This window comes from Pleurodeles waltl, chromosome 7 (assembly GCF_031143425.1).
Source record: "Pleurodeles waltl isolate 20211129_DDA chromosome 7, aPleWal1.hap1.20221129, whole genome shotgun sequence".
Taxonomy (NCBI): Eukaryota; Metazoa; Chordata; class Amphibia; order Caudata; family Salamandridae; genus Pleurodeles; species Pleurodeles waltl.
Genome location: NC_090446.1, coordinates 459,880,801 through 459,907,073, shown reverse-complemented (window position 1 = coordinate 459,907,073; position 26,273 = coordinate 459,880,801). Strand labels below are relative to the sequence as shown.

General features: G+C 44.3%; 1 protein-coding gene across 1 annotated transcript in view; it reads right to left on the bottom strand.

Annotated features, from left to right (window-relative positions):
* The window catches only part of LOC138304188 (sulfotransferase 1 family member D1-like), a 153,308-nt gene that overhangs the window by 33,520 nt on the left and 93,515 nt on the right, over positions 1–26,273 (bottom strand). The window lies entirely within an intron of this gene.

Genomic DNA, 26,273 nt, shown 5'->3' with positions numbered 1-26,273 from the left:
TTGGAAGCTTATATTGAGTGCACATAAAGTACTCTGCATTTGCATACATTATGAGGTAAGTGCATGATTTATGCATAGGAGAGGCAAACTGTAAGAAGGCAGCATAAGGTAGGCAGTGAAATGGCTGGAAATGATATAATGCATAATGCATGATTTGCATATTCAAAATGGGGCTCCTAAGGTTTGGCCAAATGACATGCAATGCACATGTGATTCACACCCACTCATGAGTAAATTCCACAATGGACTTTGAATAATGCCTGGTGATGTGCATTATTTTAAACGCAGGGAAAAATAATTACATCATCTCATGAGACTACTGATTTCAACAGCTGAAACCTAGATGCAAACGCTATAGTCTCCTCAGTTTCATGTCCAGATCCATCTAGTTGCATTAACTCTGCATCTGGCCCTTTAGAACTGGCATCGGTGGTGATAGCCACTCTGCACCCAGACATGAAAGCTTTCAACATTGGGGCCGCTTTTAAACGTCTGATGTCATTAAATTAATTTTCATATTCTTCTTTTCCACTCAAACATCACTTTGTTGTCAGGTAAATCCCACATTTTAAATGTCCAATTAGCCAAATCGTCAACAAACTTACTATAAAACGCAATCACTCCCAGCATGGAATGTAACACATCATGTTCTTAGGTGCAACCATGTTCATTATGGTACCATCCAGTTCTTTTTTTCACTTCAGTTCCCCCAGTCATAATGCAGTGACCCAAATAATCAATTTCCTACCACCCAAATTTACAGTTTTGTGCCTTGACAGTCAAACAAACGCTAAGAACTTCTTCAAAACCATTTTCACTCTCTCATCATTTTGTTTCACATCACACCCACACACAAGTCCATCGTTTTGATATCTGAAGGCCCCAGGTATGGATGCTAACACTGAAAACATTGCTCTTTGAAAGACAGAAGCTGCTATTTCTAATCCAAATGTCATCCCAAACATTGTTGTAATAATGATACTTTTCATTCTGCACACATATTCGGACCCAATACAGCAGCATAAATGGAATTCTTTTTTTTCTTTTAGACCACCATAAAGAGGTTCACCAGGGTGTAATAGAGAAAACGCAGGCGGTAAGGCGTTCTGCATGGTTATGCAAATATCTTATTAATTGCAAAATGCTGTGCGCTACTTTGAGACAAGATCAGATAATTCTTTGATTGAAAATACAGTATAATGACGCTATTACAACCCTCTATGCCCACGGGGACCAGGGTCAGAATAAGTTACAAATACAGCGCCCACCTTAGGACTCTTTTTGAAAAACCAAAGCTTGAAACCTTGTCTGAGGTACCCAACAGTGAATGAACTCATTACACAACCTAATGATAAATTAGCATTCAGGTTGTACAAAAACAGGCACTGAGATTGGAAAAGTTTCTGCTCCTGTTAAATATTCTCACACAATACAGATACAAATAACAATGTGACTTAAGGTGCAGAGGACGCAGTGCTCAGGTGTGTGCTCAAAGATTAAAATATATACAAAAAGAGACACCATCAAATATCCTTGGTTCTTCAAGTCAGTTGTTTAAACAAACATGCAAATAACCTAACACACTGCTGATCTATCAATCATCAAGGAACCAAAGGAGATGTATGTCGACTTTCGGACCGCTTGTTCGTGAAGGGGTCTCTTCAGGACAAAGTTGTCTAGCCCCATATCTGTATAAGTCAAAAAACTAAAACCAGTCCAATCATCATTCTACAACTGAGACACACCTGCTTCTATAGTGTGTAGTGTATGTGTTGGCAATAGACCCACCCATACCTGGTCGAGAAATTGGTCTTCTACTGCAGGGAGCATTTTCACTGAATACTGTCCTTGCCCACTGAAACTTTCTGGACAATTGATGTCTAGAAAACTGCACACCAAAACTGCTAGAAATGGAGCCTGTGGTTGGAAGTCAGTTTGCACTCTGTTCAAGCAGAAAACCTCAATCTAGTCAGTGTAAGGGAAGTACACACCTAGGATAACCCCTTCTCACCCCCTTGGTAGCCTGGCACAAGCAGTCAGGCTTATCTCAGGGGCAATGTGCAAAGTATTTGTACAAAAACACACAGTAACACACTGAAAACACCACAAAAGAGCTCCACACCAATTTAGGAACATAGTCAGTATTGATCTGAGTAAAACAAGACCAAAACAACAAAAATCCAACATACACAAGCAAAGATACAGTTTTTTTAAAGATTTAATTTCAATACATTGCTCAGAAACACAATAGTTCCAACTTGGGCTATTGCAACGTCATCGAAGGAGTCATTCCCAACAGCCCGACACCACTCGCGAGGAGGATGGTGCCAGTCAAGAAGTCACACGGACCCCCCTAGGTACAGTACCTTTGGTAAACGACGAAACAAGTCGGTGCACTGAGTCAGGGAGGTGAGGCGTTGCTCGATCCTGTGTGGCGTTGGTTCCTTACTGCGGAGCAGGGGAAGTGATATGGTGTCAGTGCGAAGTGTCAGTGCTTGATGATCCATCAGGGTCCATGAATCTGGCAGGTCAAGATGCGTGGGCGACCTCACTGGGTCGCGGTCACGCCCCAGGTTTATAGATGCCGCGGTGGAGTCAGGTGTCACAGATGTCGGTGACACAGCACTCAGGACTCACAAAGTCACAGGACATCAGCGGGGATGAAGGGGCGTTGGACCTGTGATGTCAGTCGGGGTAACCGCACTCCAGCGGGGACCACGGCTTCGTGTTGCGTGGAGTCGTGCAGTAGCACCAGTTCTGGAGTTGTCTGGAGTCGGTGTGCCTAGATCTTCTTGTTTTCTCACCAGAACTCACTTCCAAGGGTTCAGGAACTCGACTGGTACCACTTGGCAAGTCGGGGTCATCAGCAGGAGTACCCAGGTGCTCGTAGGTGAATTCTTTGATGTCCCTTAGACTTCTTAACAGGAGCCAGGCTTAGCCTAAGCCTTTGAAGAAACTTCACAAGTAGGATTTTAGAAAGCAAAGTCCAGTACTTTCCTGCTTAAGGCAGAAGGAGCACCAGCAGGCCAGCACAGCAAAGCAACAGGCGGAGCAGCAGGTCCTCCTCAAGCATCAAGCTCTTCTCCTTGGCAGAGGTTCCTCTTGATTCAGAAGTAATCCAAAAGTCTGGGGTTTTGGGTCCACTACCTATACTCATTTCTGCCTTTGAAGTAGGCAAACTTCAAAGGAAAGTCTCAGTTGTTCACAGGATTCTGCCTTGCCCAGGCCTGGCCCCAGTCACACACCAGGGGTTGAAACCTGCATGTGCGAGGACAGGCACAGTCCTTTCAGATGTACTTGTCAGCTCCTCCCTCCCCAGTCTAGCCCAGGAGACTCATCAGGATATGCAGGACACTCCCCAGCTACCTTTGTGTCACTGTCTGGTGAGAATTCACAAACAGCCCAACTGTCAGACTGGCCCAGACGTGGATTCCACAGGCAGGCTGAACCACAGAATGGTTATGCAAGAAAATGCCCACTTTCTAAAAGTGGAATTTTTTAAACAGACAATTTAAAACCAACTCTACCATAAGATGTATTTTTAAATTGTGAGTTCAGAGATCACAAACTCCACATCTCTATCTGCTCCCAATGGGATACTGCACTTAAAAGATATTTAAAGGCAGTCCCCATGTTAACCTATGGGAGGAATAGGCGTTGCAATACTGAAAATCAAAGTTAACAGTCTTTCACTATCAGGACATGTAAAACACACCAGTACACGTCCTACTTTTCAAATACATTCCACCCCACCAAAGGGGCTACCTATGGCCTATCCTAGGGCTGACTTACGTGTAGTAAAAGGGAAGGTTTTGGCCTGGCAAGTGGGTACACTTGCCAGGTCGAATTGGCAGTGCAGAACTACACAGACAGACACTACAGTGGCAGGTCTGAGGTATGTTTATAGGGCTACTCACGTGGGTGGCACAATCAGTGCTGCAGACCCACTAGAAGCATATGATTTAGAAGCCCTGGGCACACATAGTGCACTTTACTAGGGACTTACCAGTAAATCAAAGCTGCCAATTATGGAAAACCAATCACCAATACAATTTAGACAGAGAGCATATGCACTTTAGCACTGGCTAGCAGTGGTAAAGTGCCCTGAGCCCTAAAGCTAACAAAAACAGGTCAGAAAAAATAGGATGAAAGAGGCAAAAAGTTTGGGGATGACCCTGCAAAAAGGGCCAGGTCCAATGAACTCCATACATCAACTAGGTCAAAGTGAAGCCATTTTTGTTGTAAAAAATGTGGAGTAACCCATCTTAATTGTGTGTATTAGCATATATATGGACTGTAAGTTAGACCCAGAACATTAGAAACTTTTACTTCCCTAGGACAAGTTGGAATATCACAGGTGGGAAGTGCTTAACAAGAGCTTGTTACATTCAGTTTTAGATTTTGTTCAGATAATGCTTATTCTGTTCTGCTCTCAACACTGAACGTGCTGCCTGTTCAAGCACAGAGCAAGAGTCACAGATGTACATGCATTCAGGCCCCTTACAAGGTGCTTTGTCCATCCAACTGATTGTTGAATGTGTCACCAGTCAAATCAGAAGATTCACAAGAAGCGCATGCACTCATCTGCTCTTTCTTTCAAACAATAACAAACATGTGCCGAGTGTAGCGTCCTTCTCAGCCCAGGAGCACGTAAATGAACATGCCACACATGGAGTTCTGTAACAGGCATCTTTATTCTACAACATACTATCGCACTCTGCTTGCATTGCGTCATAACTCTTATAACCACACCTTATTATCTGCCATCCAATTATGTAATTCCTATCTAGAGTCCACCCAGGACCGAGAGGGCACTAGCCCACATGATATCAGAGACATTACATCTCCCTCTTGTTAAATAAAGAGTACAAACAGCATTAGCACCATATTTCCTCAATGAGCCACCAAATTGCTCGCACTGATCAGTGAGATCAAGTGTATGAGGTAGTTGAGATGCACTGTCATATATCCATGGCACAGGCTCAAGTGTGCGATCTGGATATTCAGACGGGGTCCCTCAATTGTGATTTCAGGAGCTGACGAACATTGGAGTGGGTGTTTAAAGTGTGACAAGTCCTGTGTGATGGAATGTATGGGACGATGCACTATCACCATGTGTGCTTTGCACATCATGACCCTCAAAGAATTGACAGCAAGAGGACCGTCTGTTTGGCACTTCCATTTCTCTTTGACCAGTACCACATCCCCTTTCTCAAATACTGTTTCCTGGGCATGTTTGGCGCTGATCGGCATATGTTTTCAGTTTGCACTTTTGAGAAGTGTCTGTGACACAAACCTCGTCAGCATTTATTGATCAGTTTGATGTCAACTGTAGTAGATTGGTTCCAACAGCTCTCCCAAATAGCAAGGTGGCAGGGCTCTCACCAGTTGTAAAGTGAGGAGTAGATTGATAGGGCTTGATTTATCAATCAGTCAAACAGAATTTGTAAAGCACAACTACTCACCCTCAAGGATATTCAAGCGCTTGCAGGTCTCATCGACTTATTTGAATAGCCAGGTCTTGAGGGCTCTACGGAATTCCAGATGAGAGGCGATGGTCTGGAGATGCATGGAGAGGCTACTCCAGGTTTTTGCTGCTATGTGGGAGAAGACCAAAAGAAGGTTTTGTTACCCTAAGTGGGAAGGGCATGCCCAGACGTGGGTCCTGTGCTCACTATGCCACTGGATTCAATCTACCCTGGCTGATGAGGGGTGATAACTCAAAACCTGTCCCAGGAGCCTTGTTTCCGGTCCAGGGAAGGCCTGGCCTGGCAGTTCGACTGGACTGTTCCCATGGGGAGCAGGGTCGACTGATTTGCATATGGCTGGGTCCAAACTAGGGTGGCGTGGTGGGCAAAGAAATTATGGATTAAACCCAGTTCTCTGCGACTGGGGCTGAATGTTTCAATCAATCAGTGAGGGAATTTGTGAAGCACACTACTCACCCGTGGGCGTCTCAAGTCGCTAAGAGGGGGCTGCTACTGCTCGAACAGCCATGTCTTGAGATGTCTCCAGAAGGTAAGGAGGTCCTTGGTCTGATGCAGGTGGGGGGGAAGAGTGTTCCACGTCTTGGCGGTGAGGTGCAAGAATGATCTGCTGCCGGTGGTTGTTCTGTGGATGCGTGGGACGGTGGCGAGGGCAAGGTCGGCAGAGCGAAGCTGTCGGGTCGGGGTGTAGAAGGAGAGCCGTCTGTTGTGGTATTCTGGACCGGTGTTGTGCAGTGCCTTGTGAGCGTAGGTGAGGAGTTTTAAGGTGATTCTCTTGTTGACGGGGGACCATTGGCGGTCTCTCAGGTCGGCTGTGATGTGGCAGGGGAGGTCCAGGATGAGGCGTGCGGAGGCATTCTGGGTGCGTTGCAGTCTTTTCTGGAGTTCCTGCGGTGGAGGGCCTTGACGTAGTCCAGTTTGCTGCTTTCGAGGGCTTGAGTGACTGTTCTTCTGGTTTCAGTAGGGATCCATTTGTAGATCTTCTGAAGCATGCGGAGGGTGTTGAAGCAGGAGGAGGAGATGGCGTTGACTTCCTGGGTCATAGATAGTGAAGAGTCCAGGATGAATCCCAGGTTGCGTGCGTGGTCGATGGGTGTTGGTGCGGTTCCCAGTGTGGTAGGCCCCCATGAGTAGTCCCATGCGGAGGGGTGGAGCAGAAGATGAGGACCTCAGTCTTGTCGGAATTCAGTTTCAGGAAGCTGTTCTTCATCCATTCGGCGATGGCCTTCATTCCTTTGTGGAGGTTAGTCTTGGAAGTGTCCTTGGTAAGGGAGAGGATCAGCTGGGTGTCATCAGCGTATGAGATGATGTTGAGGTTGTGAGATCGGGCGATGTTAGTAAGTGAAGCCATGTAGACATTGAAGGGGGTCGGGGTGAGGGACGAACCCTGGGGTATGCCGCAGATGATTTTGGTGGCTTCAGAGCGGAATGGAGGGAGGCGGACTCTCTGAGTTCTGCCAGTGGGAAAGGAGGTGATCCAGTCCAGGGCTCTGTCGCGGATTCCATGCGTCGCTGAGGCGTTTGTGTAGGGTGTCGTGGCAAATGGTGTTGAACGTGGATGAGAGGTCCAGGAGGATGAGGGCCGCAGTTTCGCCGTTGTCCAGTATGGTTCTGATGTTGTTGGTTGCGGTGATGAGGGCAGTTTTGGTGCTGTGGTTGCTGCGCAATCCAGATTGGGATGGGTCCAGAGTGTTGTTCTCCTAAAGGAAATGGGTCAGTTCTTTGTTGACAATTTTCTCTATGACTTTTGCCGGGAAGGGGAGCAGGGAGATGGGCCAGATGTTCTTGAGGTCCTTTGGGTCTGGCATAGGTTTTTTGAGAAGGGCATTGATCTTGGTGTGCTTCCAGCTCTCCGGGAAGGTGGCAGACTCGAAGGAACCGTTGATGATCTTCCGGAGTTGGGGTGCAATGACGGAGCTTGCTTTGTCGAAGATGTGGTGAGGGCAGTGGTCGGATGTTGAGCTGGAGTTGCTGGTGTTTATGATTTCGATGGTGTCGTTGTTGTTGATGTGGGTCCAGGAGAGCAGGAGGCTGGTGGGTGGTGAGTATGTGATCTCGATGGTTGACAAGGGGTCTGAGTACTGAAGCTGTCATGGATGTCTGCGATCTTGCAGTGGAAGAAGGTGGCTGGGGAGTCGCATTGTTCAGCATTCCGTCCATCTGTTCATTTTGCTTTTGCCACCCTGAGAAGAAACATATGCCCTGGCGTGGGTCCCATCCTCACTGCTCCACCGGATTCAAGCTAGCTTAGCTGATATTGGGTGATACCCCTAAACTGGTCCCAGGATGCATATGGTCCAGGGAGGACCTGGCTTGGCAGTTTGGACTGGACTGTTCCCATGGAGAACAGGGTCATGACCGATTTGCATATGGCTGGGTCTAAACTGGGATGGTGTGGTGGGGAAAAAAAAGAAATGAATTAATCCCAGATCTCTGTGACGGGGGTGAATGTGTGCATTGTTGAGCATTCCGTCCATCATCTGTTCTTTTTTGCTTTTGTCACCCTAAGTGGGAAGGGTATGCTCAGACATGGGTCCTGTGCTCACTGTGCCACATGTTTCAAGCTAGCCTGGTTAATTAAGGGTGATACCACAAAACCAGTCCCAGGATGCTTGATTCTGGTCCAGGGAGGACCTGGCCTGGCAGTTTGAGATGGACTGTTCCCATGGGGAGCAGGGTCAAGACTGATTTGCATACGGCTGGGTCCAAACCATGGAGGCGTGGTGGCCAAAAAAACTATGGATTAAACAAAGATCTCAGTGTGGGGGCTGAATGTTTGCAAAGATCAGCATTCCGTCCATCATCTGTTCTTTTTGCTTTAGTCACTCTAAGTGGGAAGGGTATGCTCAGACGTGGGACTTGTGCTCACCGTGCAACTGGATTCAAGCTAGCCTGGCTGATGAGGGGTGATACCCCAAAATCCGTCCCAGGAGGACCTGTTTGGCAGTTCAGGCTGGAGATCAGGGTCAAGATTGATTTGCATATGACTGAGTCCAAATTACGCCTGGGGGTGAGTGTTAGCATTGTTCAGCATTTCGTCCATCATCTGTTCTTTGTGCTATGTGGGAGAAGGCATGCCCTCCACGTCTGTTTCAGGGGATGCATAGAGTGTGGGCAAGTGAAAGGGAGGTGAAGCATAGTCTTGTTCATGATTAGAGGAAATTCAGGCTGTGGTCAATGTAGACGGGTTTTCGATTGTGTAGCTCTTTGTGTGCATGGGTCAGCAGCTTGAATATGCACCTCTTTTGATGGGGAGCCAGTGGAGTTGCCTGAGGTGTCGTGTCATGTGGGATCATCGGGGATGGTCGAGGATAACTCTGGCTGTGGCATTTTGTATGGTCTGAAGATTTTGTAGGAGTTTTGAGGCAGTTCCTACGTAAAGTGTGTGGCCGTAGTCTAGTCGACTGGTGATGAGAGCCTGTGTCAGGGCGCATCTTGTGTGTGGGGGTAGCCACTTGAAGATCTTATGTAGCAAGTACAAAGTGAAAGATCAGGTGGAGGAGACATTGTTAATCTGTGATCTCACAGTGAGCCCGTTGTCAATGATGATTCTGACATTTTGGCATGTTTGGAGGGAGTGGGTACTGGTCCTAGTTCTGAAGGCCACCAGGAGTTGTTCCATGTGTTGTTGCTCTTGCCGAAGATCAGAACCTCAGTTTTGTCTGTGTTTAGCTGCAGGCAGTTTTCTTTCATCCAGTCAGCAAAACTTGTCATGCATCTGTGTTAGATTGATTCCCTCCATCGACACTCACTGAATTACCCTCTTGAGGGTGCCCATAAATCATTCAACAACACCATTCACTTGAGGCCAGAGAGATGTACTCTTTTGATGCTTAACATTGAGTCTATGTAGAGACCTCTTGAATTCTTTGCTATTCAAAGGTGAGCTTTGTCAGATTTGAGCATAGTGGGGATGCCCCATGATGCAAAGATGTCATCAAGCCGCTCAATTAACTTATCATGAGTTGTCGATGATAAGTCTTCCACTGAAGGAAAACACAAATAATCTTCAATGACTACCATGAGATGATGTCCATTTTCTACAGGCCCAAAGGAGTGAACTGCAACTCTCGCTCAGGCATGAGGAGGAAGATCAGACATTGTTAATGGATGCTGAATCACTTGGAGGATAAACAGTTACAAAGATGGCATGCCTTTAGCTCTCTCTCAACTTGTTCATCAAGGCGAGGAAGCCACACTAGGGCCCAGCTTTAAGAGGGCCTAGCGCCTCATTGTGTAATTTTTTATTACGCTAATGTGGCCCAACGAGGCCAAATTCAATGCACCATATTTATAAAGTGGTGCAGTGCATGTATTTCACCACTTTGTAACTCCGTGCACCACATTATGCCTGTGTGTATGCAAGAAGGGGTACCCCTGTTAGGGGGACCACAAAAATGGCACAGTGCAACAGTGGCTATTTTTAATGCCTGCACAAAGCAGACGTTAAAAGGGGGCTTACCATTGTTTTTAATGGGCCACGAAGTACTCTGCAGGATTAGCGTCAACATTTTAGTGCTAATCCTGCATAGTACATGAATAGCGACAAAAATGTTAATGCCTTTTGCCCCTACCCTGTGCCATGGTGCGCCGTATATCAAATGCAGTGCATGCATGGTGGCGGAATGGAGGCACTAAGGGGCGCAAGAAAAGTGGTGGGTCATTAGATGCAGTGTCACTTTTTTAAAATTTGGACCTAGGTCACTTAGGGCTCTTTTGGTGGCTATAATGCCACAATGTCCTTCATGGGCTAGCTCAATTACTTCTTGCCTCAGACTCTCAGGCATGACAATTGTTGAGCACTTGACCCTCTTGAGTGGCGGATAGCGTATTCTGTACATTTTAATTTTTGGAATTCAACATCATCAGCAAAAGGTTGAACACTTACCTTCCAAGATTCGTTTGTATGAAGTGTTTGAGAATAAGCATGTCTTTATCTTCTTTGAGAGCAGCAATAATTTGTTCCATCGATAGAGACGCTGGCATGCTGGAACTCACAATGAATACTCTTCAGCTACTCTGGATGTGGTGATGTAGCAGCACTCGTGCAAAGTAATCTGCTGGGTATTTGTCTTTTCCCGACTTGTGTACAATCACCTAGTGATACTCTTTGCCGTCGCAACCCCCGCTTCCCGATGGAAGGAGGTATCTTAGTTTTCGTGTTTCCAAAGCTAGTGAGCAAATCCTGTGCTCTGTGATGATAGTGAAATGTCTCCTATACAAAAACACATGAAAATGTTCACAGGCCCACACAACAGCCAGACTCTCCTTCTGCAGCTGGGCGTAGGCATGTTCTGTTTCAGACAGGCGTGTCCTGGCATAGGGCACAATGTGCCTCTGGGCATTAGGATGGCCATTGTGCTGAGCAATGGTTAACCCCAGCCCGACCGGGCTCGCATCTACTGTGACAACATAGGGCATTTCTGTTGTATTCCCAATTGCATGTTTTATTTCTTTGAAAATGTGATGCATTCAGGAGACACTGAAAAGGAAAATACTGTTTTGTTAAGTCTCGCAATGTGGCACTCACTGTAGCAAGGTTATGAATGTGCCTTAAGCAATAACTGGCCATCTCCAAGAAGTATAGTAGCATGGTTACATCTTGTGAGAGGCAGGTAGATGATAGTGCTTACACATTGGAGTCATTTCGCCATCAGAAAGTATGTGCCCGAAGAATTTAAGTTTGGTTTTGTGAAACTCACCTTTTGGTGTATTCAGCACGAGACCTGCATCAGCAAGTAATTGACACACTTGTGTAAGAGCCTTGTCATGCTCCTTTTGTGCTTCCCCGAATACCAGAATGTCATCACTGTGATTGAAAGCATGCGTAACATGTTGGATAATTCAACAAATAACATCCTGAAAGACTTCCGCAGTCGAAGACACTCCAAAACGTAGTCTTCTGTATCTGAAGAAAACAACGAGTCAAAAAAGTTGTAATGTACCTACAGTTCTCTTTCAGCTCAAGTTGATGATATCCTTTCTTCAGGTGAAGACGGGAGATGATGTTTGCTCTGGTCAGCTGCATGATCATGTACGCAATGTGGGGACCAGAATGTATTTCTCTCTCGATTGCATTGTTGGCCTGGCATTTATCAACACAAATGTGCACTGCACCTTCACTGTCCTTTTTTGGCACCATAACTATGGGTGAAACCCATTGCATAGGGCCGGTGGAGAGCTCAATGATGTCATTTTTCAGCAGTGTTTCTAGTTCTTTCTCAACAGCTGCTTGTAAGTGAAAAGTGACTCGGATGCCACTGGGCAACAGGGCAAATATCCTCATTAATATGAAGTTGCACTTTCAACTTTTTGAGTCTCCCTAAGCCATACAATAAAAATGGGAACTGACTCACATTTTCAGCCTGAGCATGGATGTTGTAGTTGAGAGATATCACCCCATGTCAGCAGTAGTGCAAAAGCTCGGACTAGATGAAGTTCCTTGAAGGACATGAATTAGTGCTTGCACTAACGTCATTTTGTGTCACAAAGTTGCTGTAAATGACCCTTGACTTGTAACGGTTGAGAAGCAGCCCAAGTGTATACCTTTGTGTTTGACGGAGTAAGGCATGGCACAGAAGACAAGCTGTTGAACCTTTCCACAGGCATGATGTTAATCGACGCACCACTGTCAATAATGAAAGTTATGGGGCAACAGTAAACCTTTAATGTTATTTTAGGTCAATGCCAAACTGAAATTTGTTGCTTCGTTTTGTGATTCCCTTTTGAAGTTTGATCTTCCTTGCAAGCAGCTAACCCTAAATGTGCATGTTGTTCCTTGATTGATATCATCATCGCACATCCATCTTCTTGACTAGTGCTTGATAATGAAGTTAAAGAGCCTATATATGATGAACTTGATGATGATCGACTGTGCTTCGTTTCTACTTGTCATAACTGATTTTGCCTTGTACCCTTGTGGGCGTGGCAAGAATGTTTCTGGAAGCCATTTTCTCTTCTTGCTGTGATGCAGACCGCTATGAAGTGGTTTTCTTTCCAGCAGCCTTTGCACATCTGTTCTATGGTTGGGCATTTACCTTCATGGGGAAATGAAAACCCACATCAGAAGCATAACTTTTTCTTCTTCGGAGATGTCAACTTAGGTGCTGCTGTTCTGTGCTTTTGCTTGCTTTTCATGATCGTCGCTGATTCATTACACTCTGTTTCTGTTTCCATATTAGCAGCTTGTCAATCTGCTTGTTCTTCTGCCATTGCAGCCATTAGCATTTTCTCTAAATTGAATGGCTCTCTGAACATGAGTCTTCTGTAGGAATCGAAAACACAGCCATCAATGACTCTGAGGCGCATGGCTTCTTCATCATTAAAGTAACAGAAGTTACAGTGTTTGAGAAGTGTGTCAAGTCTCTCAACAAATCCAACCATTGTTTCACCAGCTTGTTGCCGTGCTTGGTTGAAGATGTACCTCTCATAGAGGACATTCAGCATTGGATTGAGCTTAGCATATTAAGTTTCTTTGATCTTTTTGTATGACGTTGCATCAGCTTGTGAGAGTTCCTTTAGCACTTCATTCCATCCATCACCAGCTAGGTTTTTCAAATATTTATTATTTTCCTATTGTCTTCTTCTCCTAGTACATCTATGAAGTCTTCAACATTTTGATCCATGCAGTCTACCTGGCACCAATGTTCTGTTTCTGTGCGGTCTCAAACAAAAGTGGTAGCTTCAGGAATTAGTCATAGTTTGCGCTTTCTTCTGCCGCCATTGAGAGTGAGTGCTGTTCAGGCAGCATTCGTTGCAAAGGATACCACCTGCAACTGCTGCATGCATTGGCCTCGCACTTGAGCCTGGGTCATCACATCTGATTTGAGGTTGCGTTGTGCTTTACTCGCTTATATCAGTAAGTTCGGTGGCTGTGGGCTGGAGTAGGGCTTTGACTGCACATGTGCCAACCGCTTTGCATCGAGCAGTTTGATGCACCTTGGCAAACTCTCAGGGAGAGCAGCTGTTTCTTCTGGGCACATATCCCTACTCTTCACCAGTTGTAGCCAGTGGGCATAATGAAACTTGAGGAAGGGCCCTGAATAGTACATGGAGGGGGCCCCCCTCCTTGGCCCACCATCTACCACTTCCGCTGAGGGCGCCCCCTGGAGCTCGGAGCCCCCCCTGCACCACGGGGGCTCCCGGGGGCTTATGTTACGCCAATGGTTGTAGCATCCTCCTCAGCCCAGAAGCACATAAATGAACACATCACACACAGAGCTCTGTAACAGACATCTTTATTCTTCTATTATACTATCACACTCTACTAGCTTTGCATCATAACTTTTATAACCATACCATAACAACTCCCATCCTGTTATGTAATTCCTGTCTAGAGTCCACCCTGGACCGCGAAGACCTTAGCACACATGATATCGAAAACACTACACAGAGCTGATCTTCTTGGCAATTCTAAACACGGAGATGGTTAAAGAATTAAAGATAATTTATTAATATCAACAATGCATTGCTGCAGCACTGCTTCTTAGCATGCACCATTTCTCTACTACACTGTGAACTGAAGGTTCTCTCTCCCAAGCACTAGCATCAGGCAAAGTTACACTTGCCCAAAACAATTCATAGTGTGACACAATGTCTCAATGATCCACTGATGGTTTCCCAAGAGCAGAGTATTTTTTGCTCCACTTACATACTCTAACACTCAACCTCCACTTGTTGATTTCAAGCAAATAGCATTAAGGATCTTCCTTTGTCAGATGCACATGTCATGACCATGTAAGGGTGTCTTTAAATAGCCAATTTGTGGGCAGTGTGCAGTTCCATTAAAATGGCATGGAGTCGTATTAAATCAAAGTTGAAGGCTTCATTTTAGAGGCAACCTAACCACAGTCGGTTTATTTACAAAGCCTTTGCATGTCAACATAACATTTCTAGAATACTGTTTACAAGAAAAGGTCGAAACCAATAATATCAATAGGGGGAAAGGAGGGAGAGGATGTAGTGTAACATTCACAGCTGCTGACTTTGGAACTGGGGAACCGGGTTTGAGTCTCAGCGTTGGCACACCATCATGTGATTCTGGGCAAATCTGTTAATCTCCCCATGCCTATTAAAACAAGCATTTACAAAGCAACAGGTCTGGCATATTTTGAACAAGTTAATTGGCATCTTTTGACAACAGTGCCCACAAGCAAAAACAAAAGAAAACATGAGTGGAAACTGAGAAAAGACGACTTAACAAAATAAAAGAATGTTAGCTTTAAAAAATAAAACTTATGAATTGTGTTTGTCCTGCTGGGCACGTTTTGCCAGTCACAAGCCTTCTGTTTGTGGGGCACTGGAAGTTAAAATGAACAAAATAGTATCTCGATCAAGTAGGGAAAAGCGGATGGGCACTAATTAAGTTGAAATCAGTTAGTGCTTGATCCCTGCTCCACACAGAGGAAAGGAAATGATGCCAGACATGCCTTCACTAATTCTGAGGGTTCAAAGAAGAGTGCCACGCAAACCAACAAATGGGGCGTGACAGGCGGGCTCCAAGCCCTTTACTAAATACAACAGTGTCTTGCATGCTAGACGCAGGCGCTAGCGCATGCACTCACAGGCTCAACCCTAAACACGAAAGCGTCCCTGTGTAATGTAACTGGTGCTCATGTAAAGTGTTGCAATACCTCTGAGTTGAATTAGTGCTCTATAAAACTGCAAAAAATAAAAACAAAACACATATTTTAAGCATACTACATTGGCACTTGAGGAATGAGACTTCAGACTGGAATTTGCTTGGAGATCTAATGCAGAGGACTATACACCTTATTACAGTCTTTTTCTGCACTGCCTTTCCTTTCTTTGCCCCTGAGAACCGTACAAAAAGATGATCGTCCATAGGTTGATCTTTGGTGCGATCAACGTAAAGGCTTAAGGTTCTTTTTGAGTCCAGTCAAAGGAGTCTCTCCTTCTCTTTCGAGGAGAGAGCGGCAGAGCAAAGAACGTTGGGAGGTAGATGGATTGCCCAATCTGAAAAGGAGTCATGACTTTTGGAAAAAAAGGCCACTCAGGTCCTCAACACAAGCTTGACTGGGGAAAAGATGGTGTAGGGCGGCTGCAGCAAGACAGCATTGAGCTCATTCATGTGACGAGCTAAAGTGATGCTATGAGGAAGACAGTTATGATAGTCAGAATATGGAACAAACCGCTGTGCATTGGCTCAACTGTGGTGCATATGAGGAACATCCTGGTCTAAACAGCATAACATAATTTAAAAGGGAATGTGTGTCAAACCGCATCACAACAGGTGAATTAAACAAGGACGGCTGGTTCAGTCAACACAAAAATGCCAAAAGGGAAGACAAATAACCTTTAATGGTGGCTACTGATAGACCTTGCTGGGCCAAAGACTAACCAAACAATAAAACATCCAACAGTTTGACTTGTAAAGGGTCTGTTTAATGGACTCCACGCCAGGCCCCAAAATTGTCCCAGTGCACTGTCGTAAATGGACTTTGTAAGCGGATGCCTGGCTGCAAGTTTGACTTTCAAAACCTTTGGTGGTATATCAAACCAGTTGCCGCCGCTCAATCTCCGTGCACAAATGTGTAGATTGAGCCAGTTATGAGTGCAAAACTCTGTCCTGCGACTGCGACAGAAGATTCTGCCAAAGTAGGAGCCTGATCAGAGAACAGATGGTCACGCCCAAAAGCGCTGGGTATCACATTCTTCTGGCCCAATCTGGAGCCACTAAGATAACTTGAACCCAGTAATTTCTGATCTTCTTCTGTACTTGGGACGGGAGAGGCTGAGGCAGAATGGCCCATGCTCCAACCTTGACTGAATGTGTCTTCGAGAGAAAGAGTTTGTGGGAGCACCAATGTTCTGACCTTTTGACAGTCCGGGTTCTCAATGGTGGCAAAAAGGACAAGGCAGGGTTTTCCCCACTGTTTGAAGGCCATATACCATCTTTGGGTGCAACTGCCATTCACGATCCCCAAGGTATTTCCAGCTGAGCCCATCCACCCTGGTGTTTAGAAATCCTGCCATATTGTTCTTGATCAGGAAGATTCCCTGACGCTCTAGCCAACTTCACAGACGCACCATCTCATGGCACAGGACCCAGAATCCTACTCCAGCCTACTTTTTGTAGTACAACATGGTTGAAGTGATGTTGTCCGTGAGAACTTGCACCAGCCTTCCCTTGATGGATTGGTGGAAGGTCTTTATTGCCAGGCAAATGACCCACAACTCCAACAGATTGCTGTGGAGCTGCTTTTCTACTGGAGACCAGAGTCCTCCGATCTCTGCCTCTACAAGATGACCTCTCCAACCCAGCAGTAAAGTATCCATTACCACATTCAGCTTTGGGTAGGGAATTGAGGAGGTTCAGTTACTAGTAAGGTTGGGGTCGAGAAGCCACAACTGCAGATCTCCGAGACCTGGATGGCAAGTTTCTTTGGTGCAGGGACGACCGAGATTTCAAATTCCACTGCAGAGCCTGCATATGCCACCTGGCGAAGTGGAAAAGCAGGATGCATGAGGCCACCATGTAAAGAGCCTCATAGATGCCCTCACAGAGGGCTGAGGCTGAAAAATCAGGATCATAGCTGAAATGTGCTGGACTCTTTGCGGCAGGGTAAAGGCCCTGGACTGCACCATTTCCAAGACAGCTACTATAAAGAAGGAGTCAAATTTGATTTCGTCTAGTTGATAGCAAACCCCAAAGATGTCAGGAGCTTTGCAGTTGTCTGGAGGTGGTCCAAGACTGACTGTGCCAAGCCACCTTCAACAGCTTGGCATCGAGATAGGGGAAAACTGGGCGCCTAAACCTCCAAGATGTGTGGCAACTACTGCTGTCACTTTTTGATCACCCGTGGGCTGCTGGTAAAGGGCCTGGCAAACTGAAAATGCTCCTGCCGACCTCAAACCACAGTTATCATCTGTGGGACTGCAGGACGACCACATTGAATTACTCATCCTGCAAGTTCAAGGCTACCATCCAGCAACCTGGATCCAGAGAAGACAGCTCTTAGGCCATTTTGAATCTGTTCATCCGTAGGAAGCATTCAGGCAGCAAAGATTGAAAATAAGATGAAGGTGTCAATCCTACTTCAGCATGGGTAAATACCAGAAGTAACACCCTATTTCGAAAGGCAGTACCCTCTAGATGGCCCTTTTGGACAATAGAGCTAGCACCTCTTACAGTAAAATACATGAGTACTCCTCTGAGAGTTGCTCTTAAGTAGGCTGCAGCTGTGGTTGGTCGGAAAGAAACAGAAGGGCATATCCAGCTGGGCGATGTGGAGTAGCCATCTGTCAGATGTGATGCACTGCCACCAGCAAAATAAATGCAGAATTTCGCTTCCCACTGGGTAGTTGTGTTTACTAACAGCAAACTGAAGTGGCTTGGAGGCTGACACCCCAGGGGAGGGGACTGGGAATATCAGTGCCCCTCGTGACCTGCACATTGTATGTCTGATCACTGTCCCGGCCATGAAAGGGCTAAGGTGGCTGCATTAGGGGTGAGGGGGACTGGCATTGTCTTACACTAATCCTCTGGAGTAACCTCAGAATGATATAAACTATTGAGGGAACTGTCTGGCACGGGTTGAAAGACCCAAAGAGTGTTCCCTGTTCTAACTTTTCTTGAAATGCTTTATCAGCTTTTTTGGCAAAAAGGCAGGATCCATCAAAGGGCGTATGCATAAGAAATGCCTTCACATCTCCAGAAAAGCCGGTGGATCCCATCAACATTTTTGCAAAAGAGCACTACACTAGCACTGACTGCTCTCTCTATACAATCAGTTGTTTCCAAGCCAGCCCAAATTACATACATGGATGCATCCTGGACATCCTGAATGGTTTGAGCCAAGGGGCCCTTAACTTTTTCAGGATTGCTAGCAAGTTCTACCAAGCCATATCCCAGAGGACACCCATATAACCTCCTAGCATACAACTGGCATTTACTGACCTTAAAGCTTGGCTGGCTGAAGAGAAATAACGTTTCCCAGATACCTCAGATCTTTTCGAGTTCCTATACATAGGGGTCATGGTGAACAACATAGGATTCACCTTGCTGGTGTCAACTTGGACCATCAAACTGTCAGAGGTAGGGTGCTGCATAAGGAAATAAGGGTTGCCAGGTACTGGTCAGTGGCATTTGGCCACCTGCATGTCCACTGGTGGGCAAGAACAAGGTTTATCTCAAGTGCCCATAAGTGTGATGGTTAGGCTTCATTGAACAGTAGTTAGGGATCAGAAGAAAATGACCCATATTGTAGAACTTCAGTAAACACATTTGTTGAAACATTCAACTGAAGGAAGTTCTAAATCCAGGATCTCGGCAGCATGTCTGGTAACTAGAGCGAAGAAAGCACACTCTCCTTTTGATGGCTCAATGGGGAAAATCTACCCTGTGTCAGGGGAAGTAACAGGCCCACTGGCCATATCCCAGTGGGTATGCGTTTAACAGCCTAGCAGACAACTGGCATTGACTGACCTTAAGGCTAGGCTGGCTGAAGAGAAAACACTTCCCAAATGCCTCAGTCCTTTTCAAGTCCCTATTGGGGGGTTGTGGGCAACAAATTAGGATTCACCATGCTGGTGTAAGCTTGGACCACTAAACTCTCAGGAGTGAGATGCTGTGCAATAAAATTAGGGTTTCCAGGTATGTATATGTGACATCTTGTCACTTGTGTGTTCACTGGTGGGCAAGAGTAAAGTTTAGCCCAAGTGTCAAAAAGGGTGTCTCTAAGTGCTTTATTAAACAATAGTGAGGGATCAGAAGATGGCCCAGACTTCAGAACTTCAGTAAGGGCATTTGTTCTAACCTTAACAGAAGGAAGCAGTAAATCCAGGACCATAGCAGCTAGTTTGATCACTACAGTGAAGTCAGGGTGCATCAGGATCAACTGTGGGAGTGGCACCTTTATGGGCTTCCAAATTTTCTTTAGATAGAGAGTGGCAAGATAGGGTCAAGTCTCACTTCACATTCTTGTGTTTCCATTTTGACCTGGACTTTGACTTATTGGATAAATTCAACTGTGAGGAGAATCTGTTCTTGGATAGGCATCCTTGCTTCTAATCCGGCATTCTTGCTTCTAATCCATCATCCCTACTTCTCACCCATCCTCTATCATCTGTACGTGTCAGCCATACGTTTTTTATAAAATATCTCAACCTCCCAACTATCATCTCTACTTCTAACCCCTTCTTTTCATTGATCATCTCTACTTCTCATCTCTTATTCCTACTCAGCATCCCTAATTCAGACCCATCATCCCTGCGTCTCATCCATACTTCTGATCCATCATCCCTACTTCTCATTCATCATACCAACACCTCATCCCTACTTCTCATCATCATCCCTACTTCTCAATCATCGTTCCTGCTTCTTATCCACCATCCTTACTTCTTTTCCCTCATCCCTAAATCATACCAGCACATTTTCAATTTTCTGAAACACCCCTTCATGCTACTTGGTTGGCAATAGCTAATCAGAGTTAAGATAGTGGACAAAAATGATGCACCACTGACAGGACCACAGGGAATACGCACGCTTTAGACTAAAGACATATAATAGTTATCTTCATATATAAACTGAATATCAGACCTGACCTTCTGGCATTTACAAATCTAGCAAGAAACCTTGAAACAGCTCCTGCCTCACAGGCATTATACGGGGTGAAACACATGTTGGCTCATGTATTTTCAGAACCTCAAGAACAGTACCTTAGTATTCATTTTCTACAAAAATGTCATTTACTCAATGGCTAACTATTGAGGCTCATATTTGCTCAAAAAATGTCAAGAACTAAAATCTTGGAAATCATAATGTACAAAGAAGTGTTTTGTGGAAACCATATGGAATGCCTCACCATTGAATGTAAAGGGAGTTGTAACTCTGGAACTCACAATCTACAAAGACAGTATTTGTGGTATTTGTGGAAACCTTTGTTAAACCAAATGAATACATATAATATCTATTAAAAGGATATAACAAGTGATTCTCAATTAATTTAGTTTGGACAATGGGAGAATAGACACTCAGCACATTTACAGAGTTAAAATAGTGTTCTGCATTCTATTGGTATGTTCACTAAAAGAGACTTCTCATCAGGCGTATGTAGATTAGAGGAGAGGAAATGCAACTGTGTGTGCATGCCCAAGAAATTCAACACTCTACAACATTACATTTTAAGTATCTACTTTTCTATTTAGGAAGGCCTCTGAAGAGGGAAACATCCTGAACAACTAGGTCTAAACCACTACTTGCCTGAACCACTACAGCTAAACAACTAAAAAGTCTCTACAACTAAGTACTGAACAACTACTGTCTAAACAACAATTGTGCCTGAATAGCAATTGCCTGAAAAACTAATTTTAAGGTAAGGTTTTCTTTTTGGTTTTTATGGTTTATTAGTTGTTTAGAATATAATATATATATTAGTTGTTCAGGCAATTGTTATTCAGGCACAATTGTTGTTTAGACAGTAGTTGTTCAGTACTTAGTTGTAGAGACTTTTTAGTTGTTTAGCAGTAGTGGTTTAGGCTATAGTTGTTTAGGACCTAGTTGTTCTGTCACATATTCGTGGTATACCTTTCATCCTAAGCTTTAACTGCTTTCATTTTTAGGTGCAAAAGAGAAATGATTTTGGTCTGATGCTTCCTATAGCTGTGAGAGCTGTTTTTAATGTCATTGCAGGCCTTCCTGGGCTTCCTATCCTGGTCAAAATTACAGCTCTCCATTGGACTTCAATTGCATTGGAAACCAGGAAAGCATGCCTTGGCATGAGTGAAAATTCAAGATAAATGCAAATTCAACAAAGATAAATCCTAGCATGTCTTTTAAGTTTAAAGTTAGTTCGGTTTCATGTGTTTTTTCCTTTTTTATCATGTTTCATTTGTAAACCATTAATAATGGCAGCAGCCATGTCATTTTCTGGGATAGCTCTCATAATTTGCCCATAGGTTGCTTGGATTTAATTATTTTATGTTATATTAAATACACATATTTTTGCCTTTCTTATGGTGCATATACCCTGATTTTAGGATTTTCCCCAAGTTTCACATTGTATTTGATTAATGCCTACTCCAGTCCAGTTAGGTTGAATTGTAAGTCTGATGTGGTGGAACAGCTAGAAGGACTTCTTACTACTCTCCCTGTGAGTGCTTTTAAGGTGGTCTCTGGCGATTCCAATTGCCAATTTGAAACTCTGGTATGAAGAGAGATGACATCTCGGGTATGGAAGATGAGCCCTGTGCTATTCCAAGGCTCCTCATCTCCCCAATCAAAAAGGGGACTCCATTGGCCTTACAAATGAATGTGCTTACACTAAACTGCGCACTTCCAGCCAGGGGTCACATGCTTTTAATCGTGTAGGGCAGACCTCCTTGATAGACTACATATCGGTGGACATAAGGCTGTGTCCTTGTTTAGTGATCTTGTAGGTTAAAACTAGACAAGATAATTATCACAGTGCTATCTCCCTGGAGGTTGACCTTCCCTTCAATAGGGCCACGGGTGTGCTATCAGCCCCACTGGATGCTCGGCTCACACTGGTCCCTAACCAGTGGAGATTCAAATGTAGCGAATTTGAGAAATTATCTGTTACCATCAAGGCACTTTATACTTCAGTAGGAGTCGCGCTGGATGATTTGTGGGAGACCAATGGAACTATAGGCGATACGGGCCAAGGGTCAAAAGTTGCCGTTGTCCACCAGAAGTTGATAGGCACTCAGGGCAACTTTTTTGTGGCAGAGTATTGCCCCAGGGGTGGGAGAAAAAGCAACTCGACCTGGTTTAACGTACAGTGTTGTATAGCCAAGCGCTCTCTTCTAAAGGCTTTAATATCCAAAGATAGTGGTGTGATCCACTTAGCCAGGACAGACTATAAACATGCTGTCAACAGTGCCAAAAGAGATTGGGAGCAAGACAAGTGGGAGACTCTCCTCACAGCTCATAAAAATAAGAATTTTAAAATATTCTGGCAGATTGTAGCTACCGGCCACCCAGAGGTATGCCCCCGAATTGAGAAAAACACCTCAGTGGACATGTGGAAAGAACACTTCTGCTCCTTATATGGAGAGAGGTTTGTGCAGGAAGACCGTGGGGGAAGAGACCCCGAAATAGCAAGATATGAGGGAACCCCTTTTTCCACGGCTAGGGGGACTCCAACCCCATAACCCTGGAGGAAATTGAGAGGGCCATCAATTCTATTGCCCCAGGGAAGGCACCAGGTTTGGTTAAAATACACTCCGATTTTGATTCGGTCCCTAGGGACGAGCTCTGGTGGGTTTTGGCTTACCTAGGGGCTCCCCTTTATCTGTGCCTCATTTTATATCAAGGGAACTTTGCTCAGGTTTGCTGTGGCCAACAAGAAGAGTTGACAGATCCATTCCCCATTTTAAAAGGGGTCCGACAGGGCTAGTGCTGGCACCTACATTATCTTCCTTATATATCAACGGGTTAGTTAACTGTCTGTCAGCAATACAGAATGATGCTCCTAAGTTAGCAAATGCTAAGGTATCAGCTATTATGTTCACGTATGATACCCTTTTAATCTCAAAGTCCCCCATGGGAATTCAACGGGCACTTGATAGCTTCAACTCCTTTTGTAGAGAAAGGGGACTAGAAATGAATGGGAGCAAGACAAAATTTATTATTTTGAACCCCGCAAAGACCACACGCTCTTACCCCAGTTTGACTGGGTTTACATTAGAGAGGGTTTCAACATCTGAATACCTAGGGACTACCCTCAGTGAGTGCATGGATTGTCTTTTTCATATGGAAAAACAAAGATTGAGGTTGAGCCAGTTTGTGGGTGGGCTTACGAAGATGCACGGGGGTCATTGTTCAAGCCAGTTAGCCCCATAATGGAGATTTATAAATGGCAATCTGTAGGTGCGACCACATATGGAGCGGAGCTTTGGGGACACAAGCCTCTGGCGAGTTAACGAGTATCGAGAGTTTCGAGTATCGAGAACTAGTTTTTGAGACAGTTGTGGAGCCTTCCAGTCATCACCCCATTGCTGCCCCTTCACTTGGATCTGGGATTGGGACCTCTAGAAGAGGATATCAGACTTGGGGCTTTATCGTTTGGCAGAGAATATGGGCAACTCTGGAGTTAAATTCCTACAGATCTGCCCTTGTGGAAGTTCTAGGGATAGCAAGGGTGAATAGTCTTACCTGGCTGAGTTATGTCAAGACTACTTTGGAATAGATGCGGAAGCGCCATTTGTGGGACAATCCGGGTGAAGCTTGTCATTCCATCTCATGAGTCGAGCTCACCAAATGCTACAGGGACTACAAACTTTCCATCTTGTCCAAGTCGAATTCTCAAGGCAATCTGTCCTCATGATTCCTGTGTTTCAAGGATTCCTATTGTTTGGAAAGTTGACTTGACATAATTCAGCCACCCCTGGCAAGAAAGCTATACCTCCAGTAGAAGAGTCAATTGTTTGGTGGATAGTATTTTGTCCAATCTACAGTAGGCTTAGATCTTATTCAAGATATGGTGCTTAAGGAAGAGGGTGGCGGGCTGACACAAACTTTCATTCTTGGTGACTGGTGTATCTGGTCTCACAATGTGTACAACATGGGTTTTATTCAAGGAGAGCCTGATGCCATGGTCTCTAGAAGGAGCTGCTCCATTGGGTTGCACATTTTTATAACCATGTAATCTCTGTAACTAAGTTCTTGGGTGCTACGTGGATACACCGTCAAAAAGCGTTAGGTTGAACTTTGTGTTATACCTGTGTTTACATTTTGAACAGCAGCACTATCTCTTGTCCTTTTATTGTGTTTTTTAATTGCTTTTGTATGTGTCAGCTGGTATTGTAAAGTTTTATTGTACTGCCTTGTTGTACATTCACTTTTCCTGCACTGAAAAGTATTGTTTTAACTATTATGGTGTAGTATATATTGCATTTGTACTTTTTATGGTCCTGGTGGCCGAAATAAAAGATTTCAAATGGCTAAACATACTTATTTGTGCCTACGTCTAAAAAATAAACATTTTCCTCTAATGACACTGACAAATTTGGCAAGAAATAGAAACAGACCACATAAATATTCCTGATCTTTTTGATACATTCTCTTCACTTTTAGAAAATGGTTTACTAAGCGTTATGACTCACGCTCAACCTTCACGTTCTCCCTCTGACATTTACCTGGCAAAATTGATGATGGAACGCACTCTTAGCTTGGTGGAAGAGATGTGCACCATTTTCTCAAAGTCACTCAGGAAAGGAATAGTTCCTGATTCCAGGAAAATGACAGTCATCAAACTTTTATTTAAGGAACCCTCTCTAAATGCTGTATACCCGGGTATAATCGTCCATTTCCATCCTCTCTTAATTGTCTGGGTTATTAGAAAATCTTGTGTTTTTTCAGATCCAGACCATTGTTGAAAACTACAATCTCATTTCTAGCCGGTTTCAGGCAAGGACATAGCACCAAAATGTATGTAGTATCTGCACTCCATGGTTTACATAGGATGGTGAATGTCAGAGGTCCAGCAGCATTGATTCTCTTGGACCCCTTGGCTGCATTTGATACAATAAGTCATCTGATCTAATTCCACAGACTATAAAACATCAGAGAAACAAGCATTTGCAATGTAATAGGTCTCATATTTGCTTGAGTTAGAGCTATTGGCATTGTAAATTCATAACTGGACTTTTCTTGCCACATAAATTGGTCAACCCTGCCTCATAATTTAGTCTTTTCCTGCCACATAATCCCAGGGGCCCGGCATTCAACTAAAGCACTTCCTTTTACCTTCTTCCTCTATCTTAAAACACATACAATTATCATATTAACCTTTCTCAGAAATAAACGTTTGGCATTAGAGTCTAATGCTCAAAACTCCATAACAAAAATATCATTTGAGACTGATTGAAGGGTGAAACGAAAGAGGGAGTCAGCAGTAAAGATGAAGAGGACAAGTGGCGTAGTAACCGTGACATGGGCCCTGGAGTAAGAAAGGAAAATGGTTCACTGCAATTTCAGTAGGAAAATACAGCAGTAATTAGAGTTGAGTGAGGTCCTTAGGTCTCTGGACCCCAGTGCCACTGCACTTGTTGCTCCATTGATAAATAGGCCTCAGGAGAGAAAGAGGGCAGGGCAGGAAAACCGAAGTGAAAGGAATACAACAGACAAAATGAAGAAACAGAAGGGGTCACAAAGAAATAAAAGAAAGAAGGGAAAGAAAATACTAATGAGAAAACGAAAAAACTAACGAGAAAACGAAAACACATCTAAGGGAAGAAATAGAGCAAATGTGTGAGGCAAAAGAAAAAAGGGAAGGAAGCTAGTGGACGAAAGATAATGAGGAAAAAATAATGAAAGAAGTGTGAAAAGAAAGAGAAAAATTAACATTAGAGAAAAAGGAGAGATGGTGAGACAAACCAGCAGCGAAAGAACCAGGACATGTATGTACTGACACATTTCCCACAGACACAGAGTGAGAAAACCACTTTGACACTTTGGGTTCCGACAAGTACTTTGTGGCTTCCACCTATAGACAGGAAAAAGAGGGATTTATAGTAAACCATGAATTGGCAGATTAAGATAAGAAAAACACCAAAGAAATGAAGGAAGAAAGATCTAAAAAAAAAAAAAGTGAAAGAACGCATTTTGTGTCAAAGGAAAGAGCAAATAAAAAAGACAAAGAATGAAGGGAAGAAAAAAATAGTGAAAGAATGAATGCCTGATGAAGAAGAAAGAGAGGAATGAAAAAAGGAAAGAAAAACAAGTTTGTGCAAGTTTAAAAGAGGAGGTAGCAAGAGGAAGAGGGTAATAAAAAGAGGAGTAGAAATAAACAGTTGAAAGAAAGA